Raw genomic sequence first — 27,131 nt, 5'->3', positions numbered from 1 at the left:
ATGAAAATTGGAAGATTTGAAACCTTTCACAGAATAGTCTGAAAACAAATAACTAAATAAATAATTAAGCATTGGGATGTCCAGTATTTGCCTTTTGGGTTTTGTTTTATTTCTCTGTTTGCCAAGCCAGCTGCCAGCCCACAAGCTGTATCTCTGAAGGAGAAGCTCTGGACTCCTGTGCTCTTTGGCAGCTGTCCCAGGTTGTACCATAGCAGCAAGGTCAGCACAGAAGATACAGAGCCTGAGTCTGAAGCAAAGAACAGTAAAGGAATGAGAGATGGGAAACAAGGGAATAATTTTAAGACACAGAGATTTATGTTCACCTGGAAAAAAAGGAAGAAGAATTGTTTTGTCTTTCCCCTGGAAGGCAGAGGCCATATTAATCAGAGTCTTTGATGAGAAATGTCAGACTTCAGTTCCAAGGGGCAGCTTAGGTTTTGTAGAACATGTTGACCAACCTTAATGATACCTCAGTAGGCAGGAAGGTCTGAAAGCTGAGGATTAGAAGAACCAGCCAGAGGTTTCAGCTGGAGAGAGACTGTTTACAAAGTTCTGTGGTGATAAAACAAGGGACAATGGCTTCAAACTAGAGCAGAGCAGATTCAGACTGGGTGTTAGGAACAAGTTCTGCACCATGAGGGTAGTGGAGCACTGCAACAGGCTGCCCAGGGAGGTGGCTGAGGCCCCATCCCTGGAGATACTCAAGGTGAGGCTTGACAAGGCTCTTGCAACCTGCTCTAGTGGAGGATGTCCCTGCTGAGTGCAGAGGGCTTGGATGCCCTTTGGAGGTCCCTTCCAACCCAGACCATTCTGTGATTCTCTGAACTGGCAGAGTGCCTCTGGAATTGACTAAGGAGAAGGAGCACTCTCCTATACAGAAAAAGAATTTGCTGTCCACCCAACAGAGATTGCTGAGACCATACACTAGATTCTGGCTGGTACCTCAGGAGGTTGCTACAGGAAAAGGCCCTCACATCATAGCTTTATTTAAAGGCAGTTGCTTTCTTTTCATGCTGAAGGCACACCCAACAAATGCACAAAGGCAACAGCCACCAAAAACCTTTTTTTTTTCTCCCCCAGCATAATTTCTGCTCATTTTTTGTTCCTTGCCCTGTTAACAAGATCAGTTTGACCTTCATCCCTTAGTCTACCTGTGTTTGTAAGGCTGTCAATTAGAGCAAGGACAAAGACAATCTTTTGATTTTATTATAGATATGTTTTTTTTTTTTCCCAAACCCAGAGAAATTTGATATGGGAATCATCCAGACACTGTTTGGAACCTCAACACAGCAATTCTGCAGAAGTCCCTAATTAGAGCAGAGCTGTCTTGGATAGGAAAGCTCCCATCTGGAGGTCTGCCTTGGCAGGTTCCAGGAAGATGTATGAGACATTTCCCACACCCTGCTCAGTGTCTCTGCTGCTTTCCCTGGGGCAAGGTGAAAGTAGCTGAAATTGATTTTCTGCTGGAGAGCTTTTGCTTTTAGGAATTCTCTTTTGATTTCTCATGGCTTGTGATTCCTTGGGAAGGTGCATTTTATAATGAGGTATGGTTTTGTGGAGCCTACTGTGAAAAGGAGCCTGGGATCATGGAGCCTTTTCTTAACCTGATTCCTTCTTAAAAACTACCCAGTCCTGAGGATTTAGTTACATTTGATTCCAATGATATAAAGAAAATACAGCGTGCAGGAGTTGGTCTAATTATCTGTGGGCACTACCATGACTTCATCTAAAACCAGACTGGACATGCTGGCATGTTGCTCAGAGATGAAATAACAAAAGGAAATGGCCTCAGGGTGAGAGGAAATGGCCTCAAGTTGTGCCAGGGAAGGGTTAGTTTGGCGATTAGGAAAAATTTCTCTGCTGCAGGAGTGGTCAAGGATAGGCACAGGCTGCCGAGGGAGGTGGTGGAGTCCCCATCCCTGGAGGTGTTCCAGAAAGCTGTGGATGTGGCACTTTAGGATGTGGCTTAGTGGGCATGGTGGTGTTGGGGTGATGCTTGGACTTGATGATACTAAAGATCTTTTCCAACCAAAACAATTCTATGATTCTAAATGTCTCCAAGCTTGCGGATCAGAGGGAAATATTGTGGAGATCTCCTGTGGAGGGAAATCTGAACCAAACTAATTCTGGGGCTGCAAACCCTCAGCACCTTGGAATGAATGCCACAATACAGAATCATAGAATCATTTGGGTTGGAAGAGACCTTTCAGCTCATCAAGTCCAGCCCTTAACCCAGCACTGCCAGCTCACCACTAACCCATGGCCCTCAGCACCACATCTGCATGGCTTTCAAATACCTCTAGTGCTGAGTACAGGAGGACAATCCCTGCTCTACCCATGCTGGTCACACTATTCCTGATCCAGGCCAGGATGCTGCTGGCCTTCTTGGCCACCTGGGCACATGTTGGCTCATTTTCAGCTGGCTGGTGACCAGCACCCCCAGGTCCTTTTCCACCAGATGGTTTCCAGTTGCTCTGCACCAAGCCTGGAGCATTTATGGGGCTGTTGTAGCCTGAATGCAGGACCTGGCCCTTGGCCTTGTTGAACCTCCTGGCCTTGCCCCATTGATCCAGCCTGTCCAGATCCCTCTGTAGATCCTTCTTCTCTCAAGCAGAACACTGCCATCTAGATTGCTATCCCCTGCAGACTTACTGAGGGTGCCTTGATGCCCTCATCCAGATCACTGGTACAGATATTAAACAAAACTGGTCCCAATGTTGAGCCCTGGAGAACACCACTTGTGACTGGCCACCAACTAGATGTATCTCCATTCACCACAAGGATGGAGCAGGCTGTCTCATAGTGTGCACCAGGAGAGAAGGCAAAGTGTTCCCCCCATGGCTACAGCTTCAGCTTCTAGCTTTAACTCAGCTGCTGAGAGGTGAAGGCTCAGCTGGGGAAATCCTGCAGGCAGGAGGCAGTGGGAGGGCTGGAAGCTACAGGGACCTGAGAATGGGATGCTCCTGTGCCTCTCTGAGCAGTCCCAGGGGCTGTGGGAGCCAGGGCTGGTCCCAGCTGCCTGCTCTGGTGGCTGCTCTGAGCCCAGGCACGTTTCAGATCTCTGTCTGGACAAGCTGCTCATCTTTCCCTTAGCTTTTTGGTTTTTTTTTTTTGCTCCCCTGTGTTTTTGAGGAGACAGGAATGCAAAATGAATGTTGCCAGTGGCAATAATTGCAAACTCCTTTGCTTCTACCTTGGCATGCCCTCAGAGTATCCAGGGCTTGGAAATAGCTGCAGAGTAGGGGAAAACCATTTAAAAAAAAAAAAAAAAAATATATTAGTGCCAGAAAAATGGCAGCTCTGACCTGCTGGAGTACAGCCCTGACAAGAATTCTTGCAGTCAGGGAAAAACTCATTAATTGGAGGTAAGCTGTGGCCATAACTGCTCACACCAAAACATTCTTTCCTTTGAAGCAAACAGCAACCAAACCAACCAACCAACCAAAAAAAAAAAAAAGGGAGCAAAACCCCAGGAAAAGAAGAGTGCTTGGGTTTGACACTTCATGCTTGGTATTATTTTTACACCTCTTGCCCATGTATGTGGATGAGTACAGTCTGAAGTTGTGCTGTCAGAGAAGTGGGACTGAAAGATGAACACTGGGATGTCTTCTCCTGGAGATTCTTGGTGCTGTTCGTTGTCCCTCCTGCTACACTTGCAAAATCCAGGCACTCGCAGTGGGTTTCTCCCAGTCATTACTGAGCATTAGTGAGGTCCTGGAGAGCATCTGTTCATGGGTGTTGGCAGATGGCACCAATAAATCAGGTTAGAGAACACAGATTTGCTCAGTAAACTTTGATTTGTCCTGAAAGGATCATGCTGTCACATCGTCTGGCCTGACAAAATAACTTGTAACCTTGGGGCAGAAGGGGGATTTTCTTCACTACCTTTTTTTTTTTTTTGGTGAGAAACCCTTTGCTGAACCAGCTTGGAATAACTTGGGTACAGAAAATTTCCCAGAGGCAGCAACTTTGCTGGGCTGCCATCAATCCCAGCTGCTGCTTTTTCATTTGGTGTGTCCTCCTGTTGATTTCCAGGTGTTTCACACACCTAAGGTACAGACTGAGGCTCCCTCCGGGAAAAAAAGGAATTGAAAAAGAAGATGAATAAATGATGTTGAGAGGGAAGCAGCAGCTTTATCCAGGAGCCTGGCTGAGGAGATACACAGAGAAGAGATAAATGCTGTTCACTCTGGAGAAGAAAAGGTTCCAGGGAGAGCTTATTGCAGCCTTTCAGAACTTAAAGAGGCTGAGAAGAAACCTGGGGACAGACTTTTTTAGCAGGGCCTGTTGTGACAGGACAAGGGGTGATGGTTTAAACTAAAAGAGGGAGATTTAGACTAGATGGAAGAATTTTTTTTTACAGTGAGGGTGGTGAGACCCTAGCCCAGGTTGCCCAGAGAGGTGGTAGATGCCCCATCCCTGAAACCATTCTAGGTCAAGTCGGATGGGGCTCTGAGCAACCCGCTCTAGATGCAGATGTCCCTGCTGACTGGATGACCTTTGAAGGTCCCTCTCAACCCAAAGCATTCTATGATTCTAAGAGTGGAATTCAAAAGGTGATTTTTAAAGCCCAGCAACCCAAAGAGCAGAGACACACTGCTCTGGAAGCAGCCCATCCATGCATGTGACCAGGATGCCCCCATTCTGCTCTAGATTAGGTTGGATTGGATGAGGCCAGAGCAGGGAGCTTCTGGTGGAGCAGGAAGAGAGAAAGTCAGAGACTAAGCCAAGGAGGGGTGGATTGGGTCACAGGAATCAAGCAGCAGAACAAGAAAGGACATGAATTAGCTGGAGGCTATTTTTCAGAGTTAGTTTAGAACTTGCTATGATCTCTGCAGCCAGCTCCAGCAAGCTAGGCTAAATTGTCTCCAGTGTGCTGGTTTGTGGTGTAAACTGTAGCTCAGAAGCCTGTTTCTACCCAGCTCTCCTAGGTGAGGTGACTGCAAGCTGAGTCGCTTCTATTCCTGTCTCTCACTGACCATGGATGTCTGAAATCAGCCAGGGGGAAGGGGAGAGCAGCAGCGAGATCATCAAAGCTGAAAGCAGTTTAGGGCTTAATTAGAAGCTGTAAAATGTGCAAGCCTGGCCTGGAGGTGTTGCTGGCTGAAGTGTGTGAACACTTCAGGTCAGCTGTGATGCTTTGCTCTCCCCGGGATACCGAGCCCTTGGCCGGCTGTGACCTACAAGCTTTTGGTTGCTCATCATCACCAGAAGGTCTCCATGCAATGGCAGGTTTCCAAGAGAAGTGACATCCCTCCAGCCCTTCCCCTGACACCAGCACTTACAGCAGTGCTGTTTGCCTCCCCCTGAGCTGTGGGGGGTTGTGTGTGGGGGAGCTGCTCTCGGTGTGGTGTGTGTGATAGGGAAGTTGTGTTTTCCCTTTAGCCAGACGTGAACGTGGGACCTTCTGAAGAACAACATGGGACCTTCTGAAGAACAAGTGCCCACCAGCAGAATGAGCACATCCAGCAATGAGAGTCAGTATAGAACCATAGAATCACAGAACTGTTGAGGTTGGAACAGACCTTTAAGAACATCAAGTCCAATCCTTAACCCAGCACTGCCAGCTCACCACTAACCCACGTCCCTCAGCACTTCTACAAAGCTTTGAAACCCCTCCAGGGATGGGGACTCCTCCACTGCCCTGGGCAGCCTGTGCCAGGGCTTGACAACCCTTTGGGGGAAGAAATTGTTCCTTGTGTCTGACCTAAACTTCACCTGGTGCAACTCAAGGCCATTTCCTCTTGTCCTTTTGCTTGTTCCTTGGGAGAAGAGACTGAGCTCCACCTGACTCCAACCTCCTTTCAGGGAGTTGTTGAGAGTGAGGTGGTCTCCTAGAGAGTGAGAAGGTCTCAATGATGAGTTAGGCTGAAGCTGTTAGACTTTTCCTGCCTTCCACTTGCTGAGCTGCCTTCCACACTCACTGCTGCCTGATCTCTAGTTACTCAGGGCTCCAGGTTGCAGTTTCCATTTAAAGCTGAAGCTTTTATCATCTTTAAAATATGCCACAGGATTTATTACGGCCTAAGAGGCAGAAGGGTTAGGCTTATTTATGAGATGCTTTGCCACAAACCCCATATTATGAGCATAAATGGCAGCAATAAACAAAAGAAAATAATCTGTTCAGAGGAGAGGAAAATCTATATCATTAACTCCCTGCATTGACCTGTTGTTCCAAGAATGAAGGATTTCCTTGTTATCAGGAATGTGCTGGGTGAACAGAAGTCATCAGAGAGGCTGCATTCCCTGCTAACTGCTACAGTATTTCACACGTGCCCTGATGCATATTAATCCCACTTAGGTCCATCAACTCAATTAAAACCTCTCTGTTGCTGAAATCCATAACTGGCACAGGAAGGCAGCAGCTGGGGGAAGGGTCTGCACTTACACTGCCCACTGGGCAGCCAGCTAGCAGTGCTAGGGGATTGCTGGCAGGAGGTAAAGCAATCCTGCTGGAAATCCAGCAATTGGGAAAACCATTGGAGATTGCCACCAGAGCCACCATGGGTCTGCAAGCATCAGTGAGAAGCTAATAGTCCAGCTGGACACCTTTCAGATGCTTGGCATGGGACTGTAGGTGACAACCAGGTCTGGATTTAATGTTGTGAAGTGACTCTGGGACTATAGGTGACAACCAGGTCTGGATTTAATGTTGTGAAGTGACTCTGGCACCAGTGATGGAATCGTGGAATGGCTTTAAGTTGGAAGAGACCTTTAAGACCATCAAGTCAAACCACCAACCCAGCACTAAACCATGTCCTTCAGCACCCTATCTCCACAGCCTTGATACCCCTCCAGGGATGGGAACTCCACCACTGCCCTAGGCAGCCTCTTCTAGGCCTTGACAAGCTTTCTGGTAAAGAAATATCTCATAATATCCAATTTAAACCTGCCCTGGTGCAAGCTGAAGCTCTTTTGTCCTATCACTTGTCCCTTGTTGTGATGCATGGGAGGTCACAGGAACTCTGAGGAGAAGATGCCTGTGCTTGTCAGCCAACTGTCAGAGTCACTTTGGCCTCACAGGTGTCTTGAGGCAGACAGAGCAAAGCAGCAAGTCCAGTATGGTTTGTGAGATGATGCTAGCAGGGATGAAGGTTGGGAGCAGTCATGGCAATGTGCAGTGGGCTCATCCTGGGTGCAAGCAACACTGCTGCACCAGATGGACACATGGGGAAGAGGAGTAGGCTGAGCAGCTGAGGCACCTGAGCCATTGGGTGTGTGACAGCCATGGAAGAAATGGACCTTACAGCTGAGATCTAAGGGACTGCAAGACATCAAGGCACATCCCAGGGGTTCACTGAGCACTGGAAACTGATGGTCTTTGAGATTCTGAATTGCCTTTAAAAATCAGTGATGGTGTGCCTAGGAAAAGAAGCTGTGGGGAAATCAAAAACTTGCAGGAGGACCTTAAAATATCACAGAATGGCTTGAGCTAGAAGGGACCTTAAAGATCATCTTCTAACCCTTCTGCCATGGGCAGAGACACTTCCTGCTAGAGCAGGCTGCTCAAGGCCTCATCCAGCATTGCTTCAAACACTTCCAGGGATGAGGTATCCACAACCTCCCTGGTCAGCCTGTTCCAGCATCTCACCAACCTCCTGGTAAAGAACTTAGTAGTAAGTAATTGCTGATTCCATCCATCTAGCCTTGACCGGTTTGTTACCCCCACTGCTGCTGTGCTTGGAGTGGAAACATGAAAGAGCATTTTCTCTGCATCTCCCTGAATAGCAGCAGGAGCAGCCTCTTTCCCCTGCACAGGACAGGGTAAAATCTCCCACACTGCTTGCAGAGACCAGACTGGAAGGAAGCAGCAGTGAGGAAAAGGAGACAAGAAGGAGGAAGGAGAAGCTAGGAAATGTGTTCTCCTCAAGGGCATTCTCACAGCTGGATCCTTTCTCTGGCTTCAGATCCCCTGGTCATAATCAGAAGCCATCTGCTCCTGGAAAGAGCACACTGCAAGCAAGGAGAGCTGGTTTAGTCATCCAGCCACATCACAGCTCTGCAGGGTGCCTCTGGGTTTAGTAAACAGGGTTTCATCTTTCATCCTCTTTCTCCCTACTTTGAAACCCCCTTTTGATGTGGTTTGTAGAGTTGAACCTGCTCCTGTCTTCTAAGAAAGAGATGCGAGACAGATAACCAAGCACCCTACAGAAGTTAGCAGTACCAGCAGTGGCAGTACAGATAAAGGACAGCTGCAGTTAAAACGTTCTGGAACCACACAAGAGAGTTTCAAGCACTGGCAGAGTCTTTCCTGGGAGAGCATCAGCCTTGTTCAGTGCCAGTGCAGCCAGGGGCTGGCACAGCCCCAGTGTTTACAGCAGAGGAGCAGCACTCAGCTCCCCATGGCAGGTCTGGGGAAGAAGAAGCTTGACCCTGGGGATCCCTCAGCTCTCTCCTGAAGATGCCATCCATGGGCTGCAATCCCTTGGTGGGCAACTGAGGGTCTCCTGTCCTGTCCTCTCCTTCCCACAGCTGCCACCTCTGCCTTGCTGCCCCCCAAGGTGTGGCACAAGCTGTGGCAGTGCCCTTGGTGTGCAGAGGAGCAAGTCTCAGGCAGAGCTTTTCTGCAGCCCCTTGGCAGGAGCTGTCCCCATCAGCTTCTCCCTGCTAGAAGCAGCCCCTGGCTGAGCAAAGCTGCCCTGAACTTCAGAAAGTGCCCTCTCCGCCCCTATTGTTGCCATTCCTTCATCCTTCCCATCACCCACAGCTTTCTCCTGGCTTCAGCTGAGTTTGTGGAAGCAAAATCCTGGACAATACATTTCAAAGTGTGCTTTGTCTTTCTTTTTGATTGACTCCCCATGTGTTTTGAGAGGCAGAGGTCAGAAGCTTCATTGCTCCCTGATGCTTTATGAAGTATTCTTCTAAATAAATAGCACATACCACAGAAATATCTGAGCCTCCTGGAGAAACATGAAGCCAGCAGGGCCAGCTGGAAGCTGAGCTCTGGTGGGTCACTTTTTGCCTCCCCCAAATTAAATATGAGAACATGTAAAGTCTTACTGATTAGAAGTTAAATTAGAAGTTTATTCTCTAAGTTGCTTCAAAAATCTATTTTAATGAGTTTAAGTTAAAAAATGTTAAAATCTAGCACCTGTGCATTTTTACCTGGACTTCCTGCAAGGGCATAAGAGAAAGGATAATGGCTTTAAACTGAATGAGGGAAGATTTAGAGTAGATGTAAGGGAGAAGTTCTTCATGGTGAAGGTGGTGAGACACTGGAACAGGTTGCCCAGAGAGGCTGTGGATGCCCCATCCTTGGAATTGTCCCAGGACAGGTTGGATAAGGCCGTGAGCCACGTGGGCTAGTGGAAGATGTCCCTGCCCATGGCAGGGGGGTTGGAAGTAAATAGTCTTCAAGGTCCCTTCTAACTCAACCCATTCTGTAATTCTATGCTCCAGAAGCACCATCTGAGGGCTCAGCACTTCCCCTTCTGTGACATTCTGCAGCAGTAATTCTGACTCCTCTGATACTGCCAAGAGTTTAGCAGGACTCAGTGTAGAGTGAAAGGGATGAGAAGGGCACTGAAGCTCCCTTAGGTTTACCAATCCTTTACAGTTTGTTATGCTTAGCTGTCTGGAGTGCTAGGGTGAACTGCTGACTCTGAAGAGGTCAGGAGGACTGCAGTACCTCCTAGAAGGCACAATACCCCTCTTATCCCACTGCTCTTTGTTTTTGTAGCTGTCTTTACTCCTGGGAATGCCATAAAGTGTATTTTCTAAACTCCCAGTGTCAGACTAACAAACACTGCACGTTGAGAGCTACTCAACAGAATATCAAAACAGGTGAAGATAGAAACAAGCACTCATTAAAAGAAAATAATCTATTGTAAAAGAGAAAGTCTCATCCAGAAAGCCCTTTGGGTTTAGGTAAAAAAAAAAAATAACAAAGAAAAAAAAACACAAAAAAAAACAAACCAAAAAACCCTAACAAGCCATAAAATCCATGAAGTTTGATTCACTCTCCTAGTAGAAGCAATTCACTGCAGATATCCAGAATGCTGGAGGGCTGCAGTGCTTTTAAAAGTCCCTGGCTAAAACAAGGTAATGGTTAAACCAGCAAAGAGATAGAGTCTCCTCTGCTTGCACAGGGTAAACGGGCCCAGGCACAGCCTTCCCTTGGAATCAGGATGTGAACATCCTCACCAGAGGCAAACCCCCTGCCTCCACATTTCTCTCTGTTGTCTGGCCTGCAGGGAGCACTTAAATGCTCCTCTGCTTTGGCCCTGGGAGCACCATCTGTGCTGCAAAGTAAAGAGGCTCCAGACTGGGAAGCCACAGGAAGCCCTTTATAAACACTTCACCATCCTTACAGGAGCATTTAATTGTTTACATAGGTAAACAAGAAAGGATTTCTCTGACAGCATGGGCAAAGTGAAACCCTCCTTCCCTCAGTGAAGGATCTCCATTCCCCCAGCAACTGCTGTCCAGTTTTTAACACACCAAGGTGACAAAATTTGACACCAACTCATTTCAAGTAGTAACAGCAGGACCACCACAACAACAACAGAATGTTGTGGAGTCACTAGAGGTGGACTGTGGTTGGACTTGATCTTAAAGGTTTTTTCCAACCAAAACCATTTTGTGATTCAATGATTCTGCGATGCTATGATTGTATGAAACATAGAATCATAGAATCATTGAATCATAGTCTCATAGAATCAATGGTTCTATGTTTCAATGATTCAGATTGAATGATTCACTGATTCAGTGATTCTATGATTCACTGATTGAATGATTCTGTGATTCACTGATTGAATGATTCTATGATTCACTGATTGAATGATTCTATGATTCACTGAATGATTCTGTGATTCACTGATTGAATGATTCTATGATTCACTGATTGAATGATTCACTGATTCACTGATTGAATGATTCTATGATTCACTGATTGAATGATTCACTGATTGAATGATTCACTGACTGAATGATTCACTGATTCAGTGATTCTGTGATTCACTGATTGAATGATTCACTGATTCAGTGATTCTGTGATTCACTGATTGAATGATTCTATGATTGACTGATTGAATGATTCTATGATTGACTGATTGAATGATTCTGTGATTCACTGATTGAATGATTCTGTGATTCACTGATTGAATGATTCTATGATTGACTGATTGAATGATTCTGTGATTCACTGATTGAATGATTCTGTGATTCACTGATTGAATGATTCTATGATTCACTGATTGAATGATTCACTGATTCAGTGATTCTGTGATTCACTGATTGAATGATTCTATGATTCACTGATTGAATGATTCTGTGATTCACTGATTGACTGATTCTATGATTCTGTGATTCACTGATTGAATGATTCACTGATTCAGTGATTCTGTGATTCACTGATTGAATGATTCTATGATTCACTGATTGAATGATTCAGTGATTCTGTGATTCACTGATTGAATGATTCTATGATTCACTGATTGAATGATTCACTGATTCAGTGATTCTGTGATTCACTGATTGAATGATTCTATGATTCACTGATTGAATGATTCTGTGATTCACTGATTGACTGATTCTATGATTCTGTGATTCACTGATTGAATGATTCACTGATTCAGTGATTCTGTGATTCACTGATTGAATGATTCTATGATTCACTGATTGAATGATTCTGTGATTCACTGATTGAATGATTCTATGATTCACTGATTGAATGATTCACTGATTCAGTGATTCTGTGATTCACTGATTGAATGATTCTATGATTCACTGATTGAATGATTCAGTGACTCTATGATTCTGTGGCACCTCCCAAGACAGTTCCACATATTAGATATTTAGAAAAACAACCTGACTTGGAAAAGGGAAGGAAATGAGTGACCAAGACAAGCCCAGGTGTACCAAAGTCATGACTACACCTCACCACAGAGTGTATCCCTTGACTGCACACAACCTCAAGCCCACTTAACACAGTGGATGTGCTCCAATTGCTTCCTTCACACCTCTCTCATTTAGCTCCCTACCAAGCTGATTATCTTAGACATCTTCTATCCCTTCTATACTATGCACCTCCTGACTCACTCATCCCTTTCAAATGCTTTGTTTTGGCCCTTCCAGCATCTGGAGTTGTTTAGCTGTGTCCTGTGCAGGCATGAGGAAGACCTCTGGCTGAGAGGAGTGTTGAGTGCTTCACTCTGCAGCGTTAGTTTCTGAATTAGTAGGCATAGTTTGCTCTGTGTCAGCTCAGTCACCTTCATGCCAGAATAATGGGGATTTTAATTACATGATGTGAAACCTCTCACTCTGATGTGGCCATGTACTGGAAGGCTCATCATCAATTCAGCAGCTGATTGAGGGAACCTTGGATAATGAGAGTTTATTAACCCAGGTTAATGAGCCTCAGGCAAAAAATGAGGGATTTTGCCCAAGTGAAGAGGAGCACTGAACACAAACGTGGCTACAGGAGCAGAACTCAGGCCTCTTGAGGTCTGCCCAGGAAATGACAGAGCATTTGGTGGAAACACCAGTGACTGGATGGTGAAAGCAGAGCATCTGTGCTCTCAGGAGTGACATTTTTTAATCATGTCCTCCTGCTCTCTGAGGAAAGGTGAGATATCCCAGCAAGTGCCCTGGCAGACAGGGAAAATGGCTCAGAGAGGCAGTGAGCAGCTTGGGTGTCTCTCAAGAACTCCTCTAGACTTCCATAGGGGAGGTTCTTTTTGCTTCCAGTCCTGCCTGAACCTCACACCCTGTCCTAGGTGCAGAAAGCTGCCAAAAATGTTTCCATGCTGAATATCAGCAACAAGCTGCCTGTCTCCCCCTTCAGTAAAACTCTGTCCCCATCATAAATTCACACAGGACCCCCCACAGGATGATTCAACAGGGACAGGTTAAAGAGAGAAGTCCCTCCCATGACATCTGAAACAACTCTTTACCACTGTACAACTTCTCCCTTTCACTCAGGCACCTCTCCAGCCCTGCTGTTCCACCCTGCCCTGGCAAGACATCCACAGCTAAGGAAGTGAGAAGCACCACATCTTTGCAGCAGAAAGGGCATCTGTTTAATTAGAGTTACTTGTTCTTAGCTCATTAACAAGTCTGGCTATGGGATTGCTTTCAGTTGGTCTGGGCTTCTTTCCACACCTTTTTGAATAGCTGTATAAGAACAGAAGGAAAAACCTCTTGACTTTGAGGGTGCTGGAGCCCTGGAGCAGGCTGCCCAGAGAGATTGTGGAGTCTCCTTCTCTGGAGAGCTTCCAAACCCACTTGGACTTTGTGCCCCTGTGCAAGCTGCTGTGGGTGACCCTGCTTTAGCAGAAGGGTTGGACTGGGTGGCCCCTTCCAACCTTCACCGTTATGTGTGACTCTGTGTGAAATGCAGTAATAATCTTATTTCAGAAGCATTTGCTTACTTGCAAGCTGCAGGTAATGGTGATTCAAGATAGAAAGAAGGAGAGTGATTAGCCAACAGAGGGAAAATGCATAAACTTCAGTGATGCAAAACTCTTCTCTTGTCTATGATAAATGCATTACCCAAAGAAATTGTAAATGAGGATCTGCAGTTCAAAACCACAGCAGCAGCAGCATCAGCAGCTTTCTGGAGTCCCACTTTTGTGCCAATCCCCCTGTGATTCCAAACTCTGAGAAGAGCAAATAGTTCAAAATGAACTCACTAGGTTGAAATTCTTGGGCCTGAAGTCAGCAAAAGCTTTTGCCCTTGTTGTCAGTTGTGGGAATTGGTGTAAGCAGTACATTTGCTCCTCAGATCTTGCTGTTGGCAAAACAAAATCTTGATGCTGGTAGATGGAAGGGAAAAGGAGCCAAGAGAAAATGACCCTTGGTTTTCTAAATTAAAAAATAGGACATTTCTTTTTCATATTTCTGTATCTACTGCAAAATAGAGCTCATGAATTATTTTATTTCCTTCCCTGTAGGGTGGATGATCAATATTTAAGGAAGGCAAAAAAAGAACTGCCGGAAACATTAAGTGCTGTGGAGTTATCTGGAACTTTTGAAATGAAAACAGCTGGGAAATGACTGAGTGAGCTGTAGATGGCCTGAGGAGTGCTGGGTGCACATCATCTTACTTTCAAAATACATGAAACTGCAAAGCTGTGGTTTCAATGAAATCAGGGCAACTGTACCCAAAATGTGCCTGTGATTGATCTGGGCAGGTTTGTTGCAAAGTCTGTTGTAAAATTTCCACTCTGCTGCTTCTTCAGGAGGCCAAATCTTGCAGTTTTGGTTAAAGGAAGAGCTTACTAAACAAAACCTACACAGAAGAGGTCCACAGGTTTTATCACATAGTTAGAACCTCGTTCAGCTGGGGAAAAAAGACCCAAAGCACCTTCCATGACTGGTGGCAAACAGGAGCTCTGTAATTACCATAGAATTACAGAGTCTTTTATGTTGGAAGAGACCTTTCAGATCATCAAGTCCAACTCTTAATCCAGCACTGCCAGGTCACCACTAAACTATGTCCCTCAGCATCACATCTACACACCTTTGAAATCCCTCCAGGGATGGGGACTCCACCACTGCACTGAGCACCCTGATCCAGGGCTTGACAACCCTTTTGGGGAAGAAATTGCTCCTCATGTCCAACCTAAACCTCCCCTGGTGCAACTTGAGGCTGTTTCCTCTTGTCCTGATACTAAGCAGAAGGGATCAACCCCTATCTGGCTCCAACTTCCTTTCAGGGAGTTGTAAAGAGCCAGAAGGTGTCCCCCTGAGCCTCTTTTTCTCCAGGTTGAACAACCCCAGTTCCCTCAGCTGCTCCTCACAAGACCTGTGCTCTAGACATGCAATTATTGATCCAAGTGAGCAATTATTGTCCACTTATTGTCGGGTTTGAGATTCCAAAGAGGGAATCCTTTCAATCTCAGCAATTTCCAAATATATAGATAATTATAAATAAATTATAATTATAAATAAATATGCAGGCAAAATACAGATAAACATCAGTTCCTTAGGATGTTCAGTGGCTTATGGAGTTGCTGGTTTCTTAACTGTAAGAGGCTTGAGTGGCAGGAGAGTGCAGCAGAGGCAGGCACAGAGTTATCCACAGAACCTGCTCTGGAGCTGACACTGCTTTCAACTCCAATTAGCTAACTTGAGAGCAGAGCCCTGCTGTAGCAAAGCTGTCATGTGCAAACACACACACACTGCACCAACGACTGATGATTCAGTAGAAGACTGTCCTCTTCTGGGCACTAGAAGGACACTCCCAGGAGTGACCAAGGCCAGATAGTGCCAGACCAAGATGTAGAGAGTGAGAAGAAAAGACCCCGCTGATCATATGGATGCTACCCAGCTAGCATACTGTTGATATTTCCCTTTGGATGTAGTGAGAAGATCCTTTCAGCTCCACATGCAAACTGAGAGAGTGAAAAAGTGAGGCTAACTCCCTCTGTTGCAAAAACCCCACAATCTTCCATATTTAGCTCTCCCAGTGAGATATGGATATACTCCTTCTGTGGTGTCATGAATTATTAACCTTGACTAAATGCTTGACTGCTCTTGCAAACCTCTTGCAAGCCTCTTGACAGGTGGTCCTGGTGGTGTGGATAAAGGCAGGTTCCTCTGCTGAAGGATATGGAGTGGTACAGTAGACCTGAGATTCCCCAGCCCAAACCAGGCTCACAGCAAGAATGCCTGAGTGATACCCCATAGTTATCTCCACACCTCCTCTGAAGCTTTCTCTGTCATTTTTGGTCTAGCAGGCTCGAAGGTCTTTTGTCTCTTGTCTAACTGCACCCCAGTCCACAGCTGTTGTTACTCCCAAAATCCAATTCATGGTTATTCATGGTTATATCTTAGATCAGAACTTCCCAGTGCATACCAGACCACTCTACCCTCAAAAGCCATCCAGAAGTCCACCCAGCTCTGGCAGTTTCTCCAGTTTCCAGCCCCAAACCTCCTTCTCCCTAAATCTTCCAATTTCCCTGCTCTTCCAGGTTCTCCTCTGTCAGCTCTCTGTGCTCTGTGGTCAGGACTTGTAAACTCTGATCTCCCAGCAGTGATTGCTGCTCAGGTCTCCATCTCTTGACCCACCACCTTTGCTTGAACCACCTGCCAACATCATCCCCAACCACTGCAATGAGCTGCCACGGGTGGCTGAGCCAACCCTCCTCCACCACATCACCTCCTCTTTCACTGCCCTCACCAGAGGGAAAATCCACCTCAGAGATTTCTAAAGCCTCCACACAGTTTGTGATTCCCAGAAATGTACTTTAAAAGGATGCAAAGACCAAAAAATCAGTTCCATTTCAGGACAAGCAGAAGCATTTAGATCATTATTTCCTTACTTTTCACCTACAATCAGATCTATAATTTCTCTTTGTCTAGGATTTGGGAAATAAAAGTGGAGAAAGTGCCCAGGTAATTTTTTTTCTTTATATTTTATGTCTATTTGGCAAAGAGATTAAACCCCCAATGAGAGCATTTCTACCTTTACCTCCATTCTCTTTAGCCTTGCATTTGAAAGGAAGCTGGGGGAGGTGAACAAGGACTAAGATCCAAAGAATTAGAGGTTACTTGATCGTCTTTGTAAATAATTGCAGTACCATTGACTGAGTGCCCTGCAGCCCAGCTGCCTGCTGACAGGCTGCTGCCTCAGCAAAAATGGCTCTGGGCCTGCAGGAGCCTTTAAAATCCTCATAGGCTGAGCACAAGGCAGAGCACAAAACAAATTCACTGCCCATCCTTGGTGACACACTGGCAATTCCCATCAAATTCAAACTCATTTTTCCTCCTTTCCACTCATAGCAGGATGAGCACCTCTGTGCTGCTCCTCATCTCTTCTTTTCTCTGGGAGGGTTGAAGGTTTGTTTGCTTCATACTCACAGAACCACTTTTCCCCCCATTGAGATCTCTCATTGCAATCAAAAGGCAGGAGGTTATTTCATTAATCACTTTATTAGCCCTGTTTTCATCCTTAGAAAAAGAGACTCCATCCTCTCCATTCTCCATTTATAGAGTCACCAAATAATTCTGGTTGGAAGAGACCTTTCAGATCATCAAGCCCAGCCATTAATTTATAGTGCACCTACTCCTGTAGGATACAGCCATGGATCAATACTCCTTATTAATCCATTTGTTATGATAAAAGAGCTGGCTGAGGAGGCACAAGGACAACCTGGATAACAAAACCCTGTCAGATGCCTCATTTAGACCTTTCTCTATTCAAAACCTCCTTGTCCCAGTACAGGAGCAGATGTGTTTCCTTTTAAAATAAACATGGTCATTTGTCTCTCATCCTCAGTTGTTAAGATTGCTCAAGGCCTGGCCTTGAACACCTCCAGGGAGGGGGCATCCACAGCCTCCCTGGGCAACCTGTTCCAGTGTCTCCCCACGCTCACTGGAAAGAATTTCTTCCAGTCTCAATTTCCTTTCCTCAAGCTTTGATCCATTCCCTCTCATCCTGGCACTACAAGCCTTTGTATAAAGTTCCTCCCCAGATTTCTTGTATGCCCCTACAGGTACTGGAAGGCTGCTCTGAGGTCTGCCCAGAGCCTTCTCTTCTCCAGGCTGGACAACCCCAATTCTCTCAGCCTGTCCCCATAGGGGAAGTGTTCCAGCCCTTCATCTTTGTGGCTCAGGGTTGGAACTGGATGATCTTCAAGGTCCCTTCAACCCAAACCATTCTATGAATCTATGAATAAAACCCAAGGCACAAGGAACTCACAGCACCCAAAGTACACTCAGTTTTTCAAACTCAAAAGGAGGTTGAAGTGATGTGGGGCTTGATTTCTTCTTCCTAGGATCAGGTGGTAGAAGGAGAGAGAAATTGTGCCAGGGAGGGGTTAGGTTGGAGATTAGGAAAAAAATCTTTGCTGAAGGAGTGGTTAGGGATTGGAACAGGCTGCCCAGGGAGGTGGTGGAGTCCCCATCCCTGGAGGTGGTCATGAGACTTGTGGCCATGGCACTTGGGGGCATGCTTTAATGGCCGTGGTGGTGTTGGGTTGATGGTTGGACCTGATCATCTTAGAGGGCTTTTCCAACCCAAACAATTCTGTGATTCCACCAGTGGGGATTTCTGATGCTCCGTGCTTTTGATCCCCTGAGCTCTGCTGTGGTCATGCTTAGCTAAGCACAGGCAGAAACACAATCAGCCTTCCACTAAATTTCAGCCTTAACTACATTTTTACGAGCATCTTGTTTGCTTGAATATGTTTATTTTTATCCTTCAGGCAAATATTTCTGCCTCCTGTGAACCTTTTATGTAAATCAACAGAAGCACTTGGCAAGCCTTATCAAAACTGCAGCTTTACATATCACTGGAGCAGAAAATAAATGGAAATTATTACTGATGCCTCCAAGTAGAGCTTTGTTTCAGAATGCAGCATCTAGCTCAGAGAAGATGGGCTGTATACATCTAATGATTTCCTCTTACCTTACCCACCATTGGCTCAGACATTTTTATTTCATTCTGGGATGTGTTTTTTTCCCTCTTTTGTGAGTGATCAGAGAAGGATGGTGGTTGGTTGGTTGCTCATTTAAAGCATATTAGACAGAATCAGATCATTATTTACCCAGGCAAGCCAGAAGATGATCTTTGTAAACCCCTCCCTCATATTAGAAATTGGAAATAAATTGGTGTTTGGTGGGGAAAGGGATACACTGCTGTGCCAGGAACACCATGGACAGAGAGACTGCCTGAGCAAACTGCAGTGTCTGTGTGAGGGGCTGCATGGCTGTTCATTGGGTCCATACTGAGCTGGTTTTGTGTGTTTCAGTATAACCCAGCAGGGCATGGCCTGATTTGGGTTAGCCCTGCAGTACCACCACTGCAGCCCACCCTCCTGACATGGGTTGCACCCCAGAGCAACGTTTAGGAGCACTTCTGCTTAGTTCTTTTGGCCTCTATGAAACAAACGGTTTGTGCCTCTTGTCATGACTAGGCTTGAAGGAACCACTGAGGACAGATGCAATTTTGCTCCTTCTGGAGCAGAGGGCAGCTGTGCCAGGCAGACCAAAGAGCCAGCTGGCCTTGTGTGCTCTCTGTAGGCCAGCTGCCCCTCACAGCTGCTGAGGGAAGAGGAGGAACAGGTACATGTGTCTTCACCCAACACACTCCCAACCTTCAGTGGTTCTCAGCTTTTAGAGTCAGGTGTAATTCCTGTCTCCTTACTCACCCTCAGAGTATTTCTCTAGCATTAACCTGTCCAGTATCTCCTGGAGTCATGTGGCATTCACATATCCTTCCAGACAAGGGCTTTCAGGTCTCCAGCACACTGCAGGGAGAGCTGCCTGCCTTTGTTTGCTCCACACCTGATTCCTAGCAGCTTCATCTGCTACCTCCTCACCCTCATACTAGGGACTAACAGGTTCCACTAGTGACAGTGGCAAAATATCATGATTCCCTGTCCTGCTTTAATTTTTCAGAGCAATGGCTCTCAGACTTCAATCACAGCCCCCTTGATAACACCAGCCCCACAGAGAGGGGACTTGCCATCCATTCTGCTTCCAAGATTTGCATCTGCTAGATCTAGAATTTAAACATGCCATCAATAACTGCACTTCTGTGGGGCTCACACCCCACGTGGAACTGCTGTGGTTGGAAAGGACCTCTGGAAATCATCCAGTCCAAGCCTACTGCTAAAGCAGGGTCACCCACAGCAGCTTGCCCAGGATCACAATGGCCAGGTGGGGTTGGAATGATTCTGTGGTTCTTCTTTTCCCTCTACACACACAATGCTGAGCAATCCTGAGAGTCAGACACCAAATATCTGTAGCTAATGACAACATTCACTCCTTTTGTTAGCTTAACCAACATTACTGAGCTAATTTGCCTTAAATATCTTTGCAAAACAGACAACCTCAAAATGGTGTCAGCACTCAAAGTAAAATCCTTCAAACATTTGAATGGAGTTGATCACAGATGGCAGGAATTTGCTAGTGAGGTTATTTATATGTTCTCAGGCAATACAGCTCAGGCATAAGTTATCTCTGGAAGGGAGACAAATCTAAGTTATTTTCATTGTCTTTTAAGCCAGCTCAAATGGAATTTATCTGCTTGCCTTCTTCACTAACCCAGGCTTGGGGTCATGGTTTAATGGCCATGCTGGTGGTGGGTTGATGGTTGGACTCCATGATCTTAAAGGTCTTTTCCAACCAAAAGATTCTCTGAGAGGTCTAGCCCTTTAAATGCTGTTATTCCAGTTTTGGAAGAGAGAGGCTCTATAAAAGGGGGGGGTGTGCTTCATTAAAATACCATGGCTGACACCTCTCAGAGGCACAGGAAAAGAATATTCACTGAGTAAGTAACACATTATAAATTATAATTGAGATCTAATTCTCCCAGGGAGAAGGGAAGGGAACTTGTCATTTGAAGTGTTGTGAGTTTCAGAGAGTGGACCAGGAGTTTAGAGGGTATAATGATATCATTAAGAAATGCCCTTGCAAAGCAAGCAAAATTATCCTGTGCTGTTCCTTGAAAACCACAGGAACTCTTTATTGTTCTGTCAGCAGCAGTTCAAAGAGCTGTGTGACCCCATTAACATTCGCTCAGGCATGGATAACAAATTGGAGGGGGGAAATTTCTGGAATGGTTAATTAGAGCTGGGGTGTTTGAATCTCTGGGCTCAGCACCACAAAAAGCACACCTTGCATGCCTGCTTTGCCTCACAGCTTTATTGGTCTCTGTGTGTTTAGAGGAGGAAGAGCTAGCAAAGGCAGAGACAGAGCAGGGAGGGAGAGAAGGGGGAAAAGCTAAATAATGGCTGGGTGCTTTGACAGGCTGAGGCACCTGGGGCTGTTCAGCCTGGAGAAGAGCAGCCTGAGAGGGGATCTTCAATGCTCAGCAAGAGCTAAAGGATGGGGGGCAAGAGGATGGGGCCAGACTCTTTTCCCAAGTAACAAGCGATAGGACAAGAGGAAACAGCCTCAAGTTGCACCAGAGGGGCTTTAGGTTGGACAGGAGGAACAATTTCTTTACCAAGAGGGTTGCCAAGCCCTGGCTCAGGCTGCCCAGAGCAGTGGTGGAGTCCCCATCCCTGAAGGGGTTTCAAAGCTGGATAGATGTGGTGCTGAGGGACGTGGTGCAGTGGTGACCTGGCAGTGTTGGGATAAGTGTTGGGCTTGATGGTCTGAAAGGTCTCTTCCAACCAAAACAAGTTTAGGATTCTGTGTTTCTATGACACTCCAGACACCCATTCCCACCAACCCACCAGAAACCATCTCTACAGACCCTGAGCACACATCCTACTGAGCACACTCCTACTAATTCAAAGCTGCTCCTAAATTCTCTTGGAAAATAAAATAAGATTGATATGACTCTATAAGCCCAGGCAAGCCTGAATTCCAGTTGCAGCTTATTGGAAGTTCTCCTGTTATCCTCCATAATTCTTAAGCAATGCACAAGCATTCATTCACATAGTCATGCTGCTGCCTTTCTTCTCAAAAAGAAAGGGATTTGTATCTGCTCTTTGAAGAGTATTTGCATTGTAATTGTATTTGTCTTAGCCCTGCTTTTGCTTAGCTGCATTTTCATTGCAAGTAGTGTGGGGTTGATCAGGCTCCTCTGAAATGGAAATGATCTTTATTGCATTTTGCCTGTGCTTGAAACTGGTTCTGCTGCAAACAGTTGGAAGCAGTGGGAGTGTGCTCAGAGCAAAAATGAGAGTAGGCATTCAGATGTTCTAGTGTGTGTCTAACAGAAAGGGATGCAAAACTCATCCTGAAAGGATGGTAGGAAGGTTTGGATGACAGGGCAGTCACTCAGCTGCTGGAGGAATTTCCACTGAGATGCTTTTTTCCCTCAGAAAACAACAATTTGTCAAAATCAAAGCTCAGCAAGGGGCAAAGGGGGAGAGAGGAGGGGAGTAGGAAGCAGGATGAAGTTTTCTTTTGATATTTTCATTTTTCCTTGGAAGATTGTGATATCTGAGATGTTTCTGGCTGACATTTTTGCATCAAGGAACCCCTGCTGTTCAGGAATGCTTGTAGCAAGTGTTAAGCTCTACATGGGTAAAAAGAACCAACCAGAGTGAATCACAGAATCAAAGCTTGGAAAAGGCCTCAAAGATCATCAGGTTCAACCTTCTACCCAACACCCCCATGACCACTAGACCATGTCCCAAAGTGCCATGGCCACACCTTTCTTGAACACCTCCAGGGATAGTGGCTCCACCAACTCCCTGGGCAGCCTGTTCCAATCCCTGACTCTTGCTGGAAAGAAATTCTTCCTAATCCCCAACCTATCCCTCCCCTGGAGCAGCTTAAGGCCATTTCCACTTGTCCTGTCATTAGTTACTTGGGAGAAGAGGCCAACACCTGCCTCACTCCAGCCTCCTTTCAGGTAGCTGCAGAGAGCAATGAGGTCTGCTTTCAGTCACCTCTCCTTCAGGCTAAACAATCCCAGCTCCCTCAGCCTCTCCTTGTGAGATCTGCTCTCCAAACCCCTCACCACTGAGCATGGCTGGTGGTAGCTCCAGCTGCCTTTGTACTGGCCCCCAGTAAGAAAAAGCTACTCTCAATTCTCAGCAGACTTACTGCAATAAACTTTTCCATTTCCTTGCCAGGGCTCAATGAGAATTTTCTTCCTGTCCAATTCTTATCAGCAGCTGAGTGAGGCCTTTACTGCAATACAATAGCTGGCATTAAAAGAAGACTTTCCACTTAACACATCCAGCTTCTTGGGCTGCCCACATTGCAGTTTATCTTTTACTCACAGCCAAAAGCCCCAAAGCCTCCAACTGGCAAACACAGCTGGGCTGATCAATTCTACTAAGCAATTAATTCCAATTTTCAAGTGACAAATGTGAGTCTACAGCCTCCTGTATGTTTCTTTTTCCTCGTTGCAGTCAGCTCCCTGGAGATGATAGGCACACAATGAGCACAGGTCTTCTTTTGCAGGGAGCAAAGTCTGTTTATCTACCTTTATTTTATACATAATGAGTCAATCCCTTTTCTTGTTTCCTAAAATTTCAAAGGCATCCTCAGTGACAGCTCCAAGGGTACTTGCTCCATGTAGCCCAACAGCTGTTGGACACAGATAGCATGAGGGTTTCTGGAATGAATCAGAGTGACCTTCTCTCAATGGGTGCTAAGTGCTCATCAGTTGCAGTGACTTCATGTTCAGTAGATCAACCAAAGTTTCTAGCAAGAAGCACATTCTAATATTGAGGAAAAAAAATAGCTGGAGAACAGATTTGGGAACCTCTGAGGCAGCATTTAATGGGAAAAGAATTGGCATGTTTTGAATGGGCAAATAGTGGAGAGGGTTTCATCCAACTATCTGTGTAAATATCTTTACATTTCATACAAACAGTGGATTTGGAAGCAACAAAGTCTCCATGAGGACTATCTGGACTCTGTTCAGATCTCCAGTTTGACCACAGCAAAGATTTGATCATGCCCATTAACCCAGGTCACGCTGGTCTGAACCTCTCTTGATGCAGCCTTTCCTTCAAGCTCCACATTTCTGTCTGCATTTGGAGCATATTTCCTCTTTTAGTTCTTCCTTCTGAAGCACAACATGAAAAATGTCTGATAGTGTAAGTTAATGTCAAGAGATAAGGAATCTGCTGCTATAATTTAATTGACATTAAGTTTCTCAATCCTACAGAATTACAGCAGGAAGGAATTAAAAAAATAATTAATAATACAAATTTAGCTTCTTTAAATCTGTTGCTAATATTACAGATCAAACTGCTTCATATCACTGTAAGCAGGCTGAGATTTTTCCCTAATCTTGTATCTCATCCCAGATTTTAAAGTGGGATAACCTCTAATAATGTCCAAACAAAGCTGTCAGCCTGATTATCTGACTTGATCTCAGCATTGGAGCTATTCTGGGTAGAGGTACCATGGGCAGTTTGGTAAGAGAGGCTTAGCCAAGTTTCCCTTATTTGAAAACCTTTCTTTTTTTTTTTCCCCCCTCCCCAGAAGAATTTCATCAATATCACTCTCTGATTATGGTGTCCTTAAGTCAGGCATCATTGATTTCCTTTCATTTCCCTGTCCTCTGAGATATACCAGTTTCCAATTTTCACTGGATGATGAGAAACTGAAGATAATGTAAAAAAATAGAAGAACTTTCATGGATCTCCTGATGGATACTGTTATCAGAACTTCTGCCAGGCTATTACCAAAGAAAATCTGGGGACAAATCTCTGTTTGATGATCTTGGTCATTCCCTGTTACTGTTTTTTGCTTAGGTAGCTGTAGAGCAGCCTCCTCAGCCTCCTTCTCTCCAGAGATAGTTCTAATGAACTGGCTTGTGTGATGTAATATAGACAGAAAGAGGAACAGAACAAAGAGTAATAGTCAGCAGAATGTGCTTTCAGCCACAGATTCACAGAAACACAGCATGTCAGGGGTTGGAAGGGACCTCAGAAGATCATCCAGTCCAACCCCCCTGAGCGGGGGGGGGGGGGCCGTCACACAGGAACACATCCAGGTGGGTTTTGAATGTCTCCAGAGAAGGAGATCTGGGCAGCCTGCTCCAGGGCTCCAGCAGCCTCACAAAGTTTTTCCTTATATTCATGTGGAACCTCCTCTGCTCCAGCTTGTCCCCAGTGCCCCTTGTCCTGTCACTGGACATCCCTGAGCAGAGCCTGGCTCCGTCCTCCCCACACTGCCCTGCACATCTCTATCCACAGCAATGAGGGCAGCCCTCAGGCTCCTCTGCTCCAAGCCCCAGCTCCCTCAGCCTGGCCTCACAGGGAGATGTTCCATTGCCCTCAGCATCTTCGTGGCTCTGTGCTGGACTCTTTCAAGCAGTTCTCTGAGGTCCTTCTTGAACTGAGGGGCCCAGCACTGGACACAAGATTCCAGATGTGACCTCGCCCTGACCTCTACTTCAGCCACGCAGTGATGTAACTCAAACCTCCCCTCCCTGAGCATTCACACCCTTGACAGCGTTTGGAACTGAGCATCTAATAGCAACTTATCTCTGCACCCAGGGCTATCTGATTTGACTAGTGTTGGTCTTGCAACACAGGACAAATTAACATTTTTATATCTCTGTAATGTTTGTTCTCCTCCCCTACTGATAATGCTCTGCAGCAGCAAGTTGAGGAGAAAATAATAAACTGAGTAAAATGCAAAAAAACCCAAATCTAAACAAACCAAAACAAAAACCCACAAAACCCCCACAAACCCATGACCTGTCAATATATTAATTGGCTTAAAGCAATTTGCAAGTAAGAAAAAGAGCCAAAAGCACAAATGTAAATTACTAAGTGTACTACTACTTATTGGTTTAGAGCTCTGGGTTTCAGAAAGGGATGGTCTGAGATACTGAATCAGATGAGAGATTACAGAGCTATGGGAAAAGGGTTCAGCTATGGTATTTAAATTGCCATTACAGACAGAGAGACTAGAATTTCCTGTCTCAGATAGCAACACATGAACATATGGCTTCAATCCCACCAGAAACTGAAAGAGAGAATTATTTTCCTTCCATCCACTTCACTAGACTCACACAGGACTAGATATGAGCCAAAACCTCTCTGAAAGGAGGGCTGGGATAGCCATGTAATCTGCCTGGCTGAGTATCAGGGTGTGCAGGGTGCCTTAGCTGGGAAAAACCAGAAGGAACTAAAACAATCTCAATTTCTTTCTGACATCATCATCTCATGAGAGCAGAACCTGTCTTTAGCACTTTCAGTGACCACGATATGCCACTCATTTTCTGACTCCTTTTTTTCCCTCTGCGCAGGTCTCCACTGCATGTCAGTTACATTTTTCCATCAATTTTACATTAGGACAGCAGAAGCTCTTTTAAAATAATAATAGAACAAGGTCTTAATGAAGCTATTTCAACAGCAATGATGAGAGCCAAAAATCCCATACCTTAAAAAACCTCCACCAACACTGCTGGCTAAATATGGGCTTTGTAGGCATGAATGACTTGCTTCCAAACCTGGTAAATCAGAGTGCAACATTCACAACTCCTACAACTCATCAAGCCTGCCAGGAGTTGGAAAAGTCTAGGACACATTAGCCCAACCTGTACTTTTCACAGTTCTACTGATTGTGGAGAAGGCAACACTAAGGTGAGTTGCAATGAGAAATGGAATGCTCACTCATCAACAAGAAAGGCAACCTCCTGAAACTGCCCAGCACAGGATGTCAAGCTGATGACACCATCGTAAGACCAGTAATGACACCAGAAGCAGCTGATGGAGCTGGGGTTGTTCAGTCTGCAGAAAAGGAGGCTGAAGGGAGACCTCATTGCTCTCTACAACTCTGTGAAAGGAGGCTGAAGCCAGGTGGGGGTTGGTCTCTTCTCACAAGCAAGAAGACAAGAGGAAATGGCCTCAAGTTGTGCTAGGGGAGTTTTATGTTGGACATGAGGAACAATTTCTTCCCCAGAAGGGCTGTCAAGGCCTGGAACAGGCTGCCCAGGGCAGTGGTGGAGTCTCCATCCCTGCAGGGTTTTCAAAGCTGTGCAGATGTGATGCTGAGGGCCGTGGTTTAGTAGTGACCTGGCAGTGCTGGGTAAATGATTGGGCTTGATCATAAAGGTCTATTCCAACCAAAACAATTCTATGATTCTAAGCTGCCATAAGGATGGACATGTCCCTGGCAGTGCCATGGTCAGAAATTAGATGGGATGAAGGCTGGACTGGCCTTTACTGGAGGGGTGGAAGTGCACAGTTTGGACAGGCACAAGGACACCTTGCTGGAGTTTGATTTCCTGAAGAATGTTCCTTGCCTTTCCCTCTTTGTTCTGCCTGGAAGGTGGTTTTTGGTTTTGTTGGTTTTTTTTTTTTTTAACCAGCAATTGTTATTCTGTGAAGGAAAGCAGATGAAGTGATAGCAGCAGCAGGAGAAGACAAGATGTTGTCCTAGGGACTAATTGCACAGCTTGACTTTCCAATATGTTAGAGGAGACGAACATTCCCCACAAAGGAGAACAGAGGATTAAAGCTGCTGGCAGATTTCTCTACCTCACATTTGAATAATAGCATAAAATAGAGATAATCATGATCTAATTGTAGACAATTTGTTAGTCAAAAAAACATTAGTTGAGCAAATTGTTCTTTCTGGTCTATATATTAGAGTTAAAATACACATGCAGCAAGGAAGACTATTCCTGGGGTGTTTATGACTGCAGGATACCAGAGGAGTACTAAAAATAAAACAGGAAAACAATGACTTATAAAATCTCTCCTTTAAAATATTTAGCTACATGAAATCTGGTCTTTAAGCAACTTGATCTA

General features: G+C 45.4%; 1 protein-coding gene across 1 annotated transcript in view; it reads right to left on the bottom strand.

The window, feature by feature from the left end:
* CLVS1 (clavesin 1) overlaps positions 1 to 27,131 on the bottom strand; it is a 57,616-nt gene that overhangs the window by 10,728 nt on the left and 19,757 nt on the right. The gene's annotated exons all lie outside the window — the stretch shown is intronic.

This window comes from Indicator indicator, chromosome 31 (assembly GCF_027791375.1).
Source record: "Indicator indicator isolate 239-I01 chromosome 31, UM_Iind_1.1, whole genome shotgun sequence".
Lineage (NCBI taxonomy): Eukaryota > Metazoa > Chordata > Aves > Piciformes > Indicatoridae > Indicator > Indicator indicator.
Note: the sequence above shows the minus strand (reverse complement) of the source record. Positions and strands in the feature narration are given on the sequence as shown.